Source organism: Petaurus breviceps, unplaced genomic scaffold (assembly GCF_028583685.1).
Source record: "Petaurus breviceps papuanus isolate PSGF00001 unplaced genomic scaffold, PetGlider_PUasm1.0 77, whole genome shotgun sequence".
Lineage (NCBI taxonomy): Eukaryota > Metazoa > Chordata > Mammalia > Diprotodontia > Petauridae > Petaurus > Petaurus breviceps.
The window spans coordinates 22,618,893-22,628,065 of NW_027186492.1; positions in this window are offsets into that span (position 1 = coordinate 22,618,893).

Genomic DNA, 9,173 nt, shown 5'->3' on the forward strand with positions numbered 1-9,173 from the left:
ACAACTGTATGTCTACACACATATATGTGTATACACATAGGGATATATGGTTATATTTATAAGTACAGTGTACTATTATATATACATATATGTTTGTGTCTATATACAATATATATTTAAATAAGGGTGGAAAAAGAAGCTGTGAATCTTGTGAAGGTCTTTACGTGCTGAATAGAAGAGATCACATTTTATATTAGAAGCAATAGAGCACCCCTAGAGTTTATTGAGTAAGGAAGTGACATGGCCAGACTTTCGTTGGAGGTAAAACACTTTGACTACTAAGTGGAGGAAGAATTAGAGTAGAAAAAGACTTGTGTCAGGGAAGCCATAATAATACTTTGGGTCAGAGATGACAATGGACTTAGTAGTTCTATGCACAGTAAGAACAGCAATTCAAGAGGTGTTGTGGAGGCTAAAAAGCTAGAATTTGGCCACTAGTTGTATATGTGAAATGAGGGAAAATGAGTTGAGAATAATGTCAAGTATGCAACCCCCCAGAGACTGGAAGGATAATGGTCCCTCTGAAAGAGGAAAGCTTGAAAGAGGAATAGGTTTATGGTAAATGATAATAAGTTCTCTTGTGAATGTATTGAGTTTGAAATTAAAATGAGAGATGAATTTTTAAATATCCACAAGGTAATCAGGGAAGCAAGACTAGAGCTCAGGTGAGAAACTTGGGCTGGATATGTAAATCTGGACGTGATTTTCAAAGAGATTATAATAAAACTTAAGAGAACTTAGAAGGTGGCTAAGTGAGAAGATGAAAAGACAACTTCTTGGGATATGCTCACAATTAGAGAAATGATGTAGATGATGCTTCAACAAGGGAGGCTGAGGGAAAAAAAAAAACATCAGAAACGTAAGAGGAGAATCAAAAGAGAGCAATGTAAAGAAGAAGGAGGAGGAAAAGGATAATGTCCAAGAGCAGGATTGGGGAACCTGTGGCTTTGAGGTCACATGTGGCCCTCTAGGTCCTCAAGTGTGGCCCTTTGACTGAATCCAAACTTCAAAAAACAAATACACTCAAAAAAAAGGATTTGTTCAGTAAAACTTGGACTCAGTCCAAAGGTATAACCCTAGGACCTAGAAGGCTACTTCTGGCCTCTAGGCTACAGGTTCCCCATCCCTGCCCAAGAGGACAGCGGTTGGTCAACAATATTGAATGCAGGGGCAGCTAGGTGGCACAGTGAATAGAGCACTGGCCCTGGAGTCAGAAGGACCTGAGTTCAAATTTGGCCTCAGATGCAACACTAACTGTGTGACCTTGGGCAAGTCACTTAACCCCAATTGCCTTGTCTTCCCCCCTCCAAAAAGAAAAAAACAATAACCAATCTCAAATGTTTCAGAGGGGTCAAGAAAGATGAGGATTGAGAAAAGACCATTCATTTTGGCAATTATGAATTCAGTAACTTTGGAGAGAACAGTTTAAGCTGAATTATGAGATAAGAAATCTGATTGCAAAAGAATGACTTCTAAGAGGAGAAGAAATGGAAGAAGAAGATGTAAACAGTATTTTCCCCTCCTTGGACTTTAGCAGAAAGGAGAAGACAAGATAAAAAAAAACAATAACTTATTGGAATGACAGTGATGGTTGTTTTGTTTTGTGTTTGTGTTTGTTTTCTTTAAAGGGTGGGGTAGGTTTGGCCATATCTGAATGCAGTAGAAAAGGAACCAGTAGACAGAGATTTAAAATAGGGAGTATTAATCAAGTTGGTAATCTGCTGGAGAAGGTCATAGGATCATAGTATAAGAGCTACAAGGATCCTTAGAGACCATATAATCTAATCCCCTTTTATAGCTGAAGAAATGCGTCCCGGAGAGGTTAAATGGTCACAGAGGTAGTAAGTGGCAGGGTCAAGATTTAAGCCTGGGTCCTTAGACTTCAAATCTAATGCATTTTAAATCTAGTGTACTATGCTGACTCTTTAGAAGGAGATTGGACCGAGGATACCTATATTAACATGTATTATATATAAGGTATATGTGAATAATGTAATGTATATTAATATATAATTCTGTCTACATTACATACATATGTATGAAGCAAACCTATGAATGTTCAACCAATTGTATGTCATAGTCCAAATTATAGGAATTTTTTTATTCAATTTGTTTTTTGCTCTGTTAGGCTAATTAGATTAGGCTAATCTATTTTTGAGTGGTTTTAAGTCTTATTTAGGAAACTGTTCTGTAGTATTTTTAGTTTCAATGCCATTAATAACAGCATAATAATCACAATCACAATAACTAATGTTTGTATAATACTTAAAGGTTTGCAAGGCACTTTACAAATATTTCATTTTATCCTCACAGCAACCCTGGGAGATGAAATTATTTTCCCTATTTTACACATGAAGAAACTGCAGCAGACCAATGTTAGGTGACTTGTACAGGGTCATACAGCCCTGACTCCAAGCCTGCCACTCTATACAATGCCACCTTAAAGCAGGAACACTAGCAGGATGTTACCCTCAGCAAGGCATTCTCCTTCTATTTGATCTCTGTGTTAGCAATCCTCTATAATGGTGGCAAATACCTTTGCCAAGAATATCTCATTGTTTTTGTTTCACTATGTAAGTGATCATCAGAGGGTCACTGAACAAAGTTGTCTTTTTATTACATCTACCAAGGAATCTTGCATGAGATTAGGAGGTTTCCACTATGCCAATTCAACATCCGGTGTTTATTTTAAATGATCGATATCATCATCAAAATAACTAACCTGTAGGTAAAAAGAACCACCATAGAACATTATTACCTGTATTAGTTGTAATTAAATTCCTGGGAACATCAATTTTCCAGGTAGTCTCCTCCGTGTTCTTTAAAACAGAGAACAAATAATATTTTATAAGTCATGTCATAAAAAAGTTAATTTGATATCTTCCACTATCATAATTTAAAAGAAAATTTATTAAGTAAATTCATTAGCATTATTTCTTGTAGCCTCACTGTTTCCCCTGAATGATAGTATTAACTCTACCAATCCAATGAAAAGAAAGGTAGAAAAATATAATATAAATCCACAAATAAGTTAACTGAATACTCATTCCCCAAATAAACATATCATAGTTTGATACTAACATAATAGTTATTTACATTTATATTATAGTTTAACTCTACAATGACCTTGCAAGATTAGTAATTAAAGTTTTAATACCTTGTAGCAGCAAGCACCCCAGTGTCCCCAGGGTGGCTGCCAACACAGGTTCTTAGATCTGCTTTGATAAAGGAAAGCAACTCAGAAGGGGTTAACAAGCTTACTTTAATCAGTCAAACATGTATCGTTCACCTAGTTCAGGGGGAAAAGGTCAGCACCCCGAACTTCAGAATATACAGACAGAATTATCAAGACAGAGAAACAGATCAAGTAGACAGACTTCCAAACTGTCCAGCCATTACATCCATACCAAATCAACATCTGGGTTTTTCAAAGCCGGGGGGCTCTAGACAACGGCTTCCCAGAATTCATATCAAATCACAGAACACTTCTCAAAGTTAGCCCCAAAACAAAGCTGCACATCAGGGCTTATATAGCCTTCTCCTGGCTCAGAGAATGTAACAACCTTATTGACTTATTGGCCAATCAAGAAGTATCTACTGAAAAACAAGCCTCCCATCCTAGGCTCCAGGTGCACTTTAGCCTAGGGGCTAAAAATTAATAATTTACATTCCCATTACATACCTCCATTTTATAGATGACTAGTATAAGGTCCTAAGAAAAGTCAATTGGTTTTCTAGTAATAGGTTTTCTAGCTGGGAAGTATGGAAGTTAAATTCAGGAAATTTTCAAGCCCAGTTTGTACTGACTTTAAGTCTGACACCATATCACATTGCCCTTATGTGGGTTTGTATCTTACATAAAATCCAATATTTACCATCATAATTAGGTAAAAGACTAATGCAAGTACTATGTCATTAGTGCCAAAAAAAAATCTATTTCCAGCACAGAAGTGGACAATTTGTGACTGGTCACAATGTCTTCCATAAAGAAGGCATTCAATAAGTGTTGAAAGAATAAATGAATCAACAGAATAGAACAGGAACCTTTTCATAACTAGGAAGAAGACTCTGACTAAGGGCCCAGACACAACCATGGGAACAGGAGAGAAATTCCTTACCAAATGAATAAAGCATCAATTGTTGGACCTCACAAATGTGTGGTGTTTTTTTTTTTCCTATGTAGGAACAAACTATCAGCCCAACCTTAAGCTAATTTATCAAGATTTTTGTTTGATAACTTTTAACTCTGATTTCTCTTATTCAGAATAATAATCTCAAAATAACTGTGGCTTAGATAGTTATCTGTAACATGCTCAGGAAAATCTGATTCTTATGTCATGTTGCCTCAGTTCTTATGCCCCCTGAAGGTAGTGGTATTTGTCACCAGGATGCTGCTCATTAAGTTAAATGAATAGACAGCCAACACCTCAAAATGTGTGTTTTGGACTTTTTGAAAAACTATTTAAGAAATAAAGACAATTGTACCACAACCACGATTGAAATTAAGGTAAACTGAGGCAACAATGTTCTGAGCATGTTCAATCTATTGATAAGGCTAGCAGTTACGAATAAAAAGAGTCTTCAGTTCTTCAACAAGCCAAAAGAACACCAGGTGGGGTTTACAAGACTTCTTATCCTTTGGGAAAAGTGGATAGAAGTAGAACAACACATAAGCAAGATGTCAGATTAAGCTATCTGATTTCTATTGGTGAAAGGGATGAGATTTTCTCCCTAGTCACTATGGAAAGGCAATTGGGTGTGTCCACCTGCATCCTCACAAGGACAGCTAGAGATAACAAGTGCCTTTGACATAAAGATAAAGTGACTTTACAGGAAGACAACTTACAGACTTGATTTTGAGACAAAGAAATATGATGGGCAGTTAAGTAAAATGTCAGTAAAAATGCAGAATGACATCCATTACAAAATAGAATCTGCTGATTTTCCAAATCCTCTCCACCCCTCTTTGATCCATGGGAGATAGGTCTCCCATGGATCACTTATCTATAAGATAATTCTATAAGATTATTAACATAGTCATTATCAGTAATGCATATTTGGCATAAGCTTTTCTGGCATAAGTTTAGAATTAATACAAAGTCTAAAACAGGATTTAAGGCAGAGATCAATAAGGGCACATTTACCAAGGGTGCCTAATAGGCCATTTCCAAGTGAACCAAGAAAAAGGATTCTCCCACAGGTCGCTTGGAATGGGTAACTCTGTTTCTGATATAATTTGCTGAATTTTGTGAAAACTGTCACTATTTCCCCAGGTTGGTTAACATGAGAACAACAAAACTGATTAATCATAGCACAAGTCCTTCCACGATTGCAAAAAGAATAGCTAAAACCATGTGATTTTACAAAGCCATTTGAGCTACAGAACCTATCTCAATCTGCAGTGAGAAGAGGGACTCACTTATGGCCTGAGTCAACATTTCCATTTCAAGTGAGAGACTCAAACACTAGGAAAACTCACCAGCAAACATAAATATCATGAAACAAAAAGCCAAAGTTATACAAAAATGACCATCAATTTAAATAACATCAAGTCTCCCTGCATCCTACTAACACACTTCCAATATCCATTTAATCAGCACATTTCATCTTGTATCCCACATACCTGGTCTCTGGAAACATCTTCTCTTGGACATTCTAGAATAGACTTCATTCTCAGGGTATCTCTGAAGAGGGGGCTCCCCCCTAAATAGATTTCATTCTTTGATTCTAAATTACTTGCAGAGACTATTTGACACAATTTAGTACAACCTTCTATAGCTTGTATTAGGTTCTAATTTGCCACAATTAACCTGTTTAGTTTCAGAACACAAACTTTTGAATTAAATCTGGATTTTTAATCACTAAAGGTAATATTTAAAATCTTTTTTAAAAATTGCATGGATCATCAATTGGCAGTACTTCAAAATTTAAATACCATTTTTATCAGTTAGCTCAATTTCAAAGATTTCTGGTGCCTCCTCCCCAACTTCCCATAACTTTCTCTTTATTTCTTCAAATCACCTTCGAAAGAAAGCCAGATCAATTCCTTTTGCATTCACATTCTAGCCCCCATTCTTTCACTTGCCCCTGAGGTTTTTCAGCTTTCTTTTTTTTTCTTTTTATTTTTAATTTTAGACTCAAATACAAAAACATAAATACAGAATAGAGAAAAAATAAACATAACATAAACTTAATTACTGAAACCTAAATACAAAGAAAAGAAAAAAACATTTTATGTGCATAACAGAACATAAGAGAATCCAAAATATGCAGTGAGATAAATTTTTGTTTCAAGAAAGCTTATATGATAAATACTACACATTATGTTAAGAGCTGTCCATCTTTGCTTCCTTGTAAGTTACTTTTTGTTCTCTGCTCTGAACGTTTTATTTTGTTCTTTTTTCACCCTTTCTCCCCCTCCCCCCACCCAGAAGGTTACAATTAAGTGTAGATATATTTATATATATATATATATACACATACATACATACATATATAGATATATACTTTCCCTAACAAATTTTACTCCTGATCTTTGTTTTTATGTTTGTACATATCTATTTCCTATCCCTCCTAACTCCTCTACTTTACTTCTACCCAATACCTTGTCTTCCTATTACATACCCTATCCCCCCTACAAGGACCCCTCTCCTATTGTCTCATTCCCAAAAATCTAAACACCCTCTATAACCCCCTATAACCTATTCCCTCACTATCCCTTCTATATATCCCTCCCCTATCCTCTCCCCTCTCTCTGTACCCTTAATGTTTTGTTTCTTCTGAATTTAGAAGACTTTTATACTGTTCTAGATATAAATGCATTGTTCCTTCTTAAACTTGTTACTAATGAAATTAGGTTACCAGAACTAACAGTCCTCCTTTCCCATCATCTAATTTTTCTATGTTGGTTCTTCATCCTGAACCTCCTTTGTATAAAATAATTACCTTTTTAGATGTTCTAAATGGTTTTACTTTTTAAAGACATATCATACTCAGATTTACCCCAATCTTTCTTACTAAGTACCCAATTAATAATAACAATCTCAGACATATGTTTTACATTTTACATATATAAAAGGTAAAAATGATCTGTCCTTATTGAATCCCTTCTAATCAGTCTTTGGCATGTACCTTATGTTTCTCTTGGCTCTTATATGCCAAATCTTCTATTAAGTTCAGTCTTGGTTTTTTTTTTTCTAACAAAGTCCTGAAATTCAGGATTATGCTTTAATTTGGTATGATTTTTTTTTGGCCAGAACTCCAATTCTTTTGCTCTTTTATATACAGTTTTCCAAGACTTTGCAGTCCTTTAGTGTCTCTGCTATTAGGTCTTCTGTGATTCTAATTGTGGCACCATCATATTTAAATTTTTTTTCTTGCTGCTTTTAATATTTTATCCTTAAGCTGTGGGTTTGGGGATTTGACTATAATATTCCTATGAATTTTCCTCATAGATATCTTTCAAGTGGTCATCTATGGATTTTTTCTATATCTATTTGCCCCCCTTGTTCTAAAGCTTTAGGACAATTTTCTTTAATTATTTCTTGTATTATTATATCAAGATTCCTTTGTTGATCATAACTTTCAGGTAGTCTGATTATCCTTATGTTTTCTCTTCTTGATCTATTCTCCACATCAGTTATTTTTCTTATGTTTCCTGTTCTCTTCTATTTTTTTTCATTCTTTACATTTGTTTAATTATTTCTTGATCTCATAACTTCACTGGCTTTGCCTTGTGAAGTTCTAATTTTCAAGGTGTCATTTTCTTCCTTTAGATTCTGGATCTCTTTTTCTAATTGGCTTGTTTCTTACTTATTTTTTAGTTTTTCCTCCATCTCTCTCATTTGTTTCTAAAGTCTTTTTAAAGTTCTTCTATGAATTATTTTGGGGCAGGTGACCATTGGATGTTATTCCGTGGGGTAGAAGAGGGTTTCTTTGCTTCAGTATGCTCTGAAGATGAACCTTTATCTTCTCTATCCCCATAACTTTCTATGGTTAGATTCTTTCTCCTTTGCTTGTGCATTTTTTTTAATAGCTTAATTTCTGTAACCATCTCTAGTGATTAGAGTTTGGGGTGTGGGAAATGGGCCTCTTGCCCCAGATCTTCAGTTCTCCCCTCTAGCCTGGAACCAAAGCCAAACCTCCAGTCTCCAAAGGGCTCACAGCCAGCGGCATCTTGACCCACTGCTTCTGCCCTCACCCAGCATGCGCTGGTTCCTTCTTGCCTCTGATGCTCTCTGTAACATAGCTGTGTCTGACAGTCCTTGTCAGCAAAGGTTCCCTTTATCTTCTCAAGTTCAGACACCCAACTCACCTCACTATACCAGGGGTAAAACTTCCAGTGACTGTGGCTGAGCTACCCTCCCAAACCAGCTAAACCCCAGAGCTTGCCACTTGTTTAAGCCACTTGCCACTCATTGTTAACTCAGACATTAGTCTTAAGGTGTTTACTCTTCACAGGGACCAAATCTTACCATAGGCTTTTTCTTATCTTCTTGGATTGTCCCAGGATAACCCCTACTATAACTCTATTCTTATCAATTTTTACTAACCCCCACACTTTGTTCACCCTGAAGTGCTATATTATCTCTTTTTTGGGGGAAATCTTGAGAGCTTGGAATTTTCTGACCTACTCTGCCATCTTCCCAGAATCCTCTCTGCTTTTCTGTTTTAAACCTGGGGAAGAGATAGGGAGAGTCTCATGGCAGTCTCAAATTTCCATCCTTCAGTTCTGGAACCTGGAAATTTTTGCTGCAATTCAGTTAGTAAAGTTTCCATAGTATAAAGAATAATCACATAATATTTCCCATATCCTTATCTCAATGAGATCAAAACCTCCCTCAAACATCTCTTTCCTAAACTTCAAACTCTTTACTTTCAAATCTTTCATTAATAGTCAGTGTGAACAGACTACAACTTTGTTTAAATTTTTAACCAGTTCCTCTTATCCTTACTTAAACTTTCTCTCTTCCATTCTTTTTATATCCTTTTAAAACTATTCCTGTCTTGTTTCTTTTATATTCTGATCTAATACTTCCTTTATTTCCTTGTTCATTTCCTTTCATCTTTATTTCCAAATCATTTCCCAGAGTAGCTATAGATCTAACCTCCACTGAATTTCTTCTTTGTAATTTAACACGAAAAAATTTCTTATACACACCCAGTTAATTGCA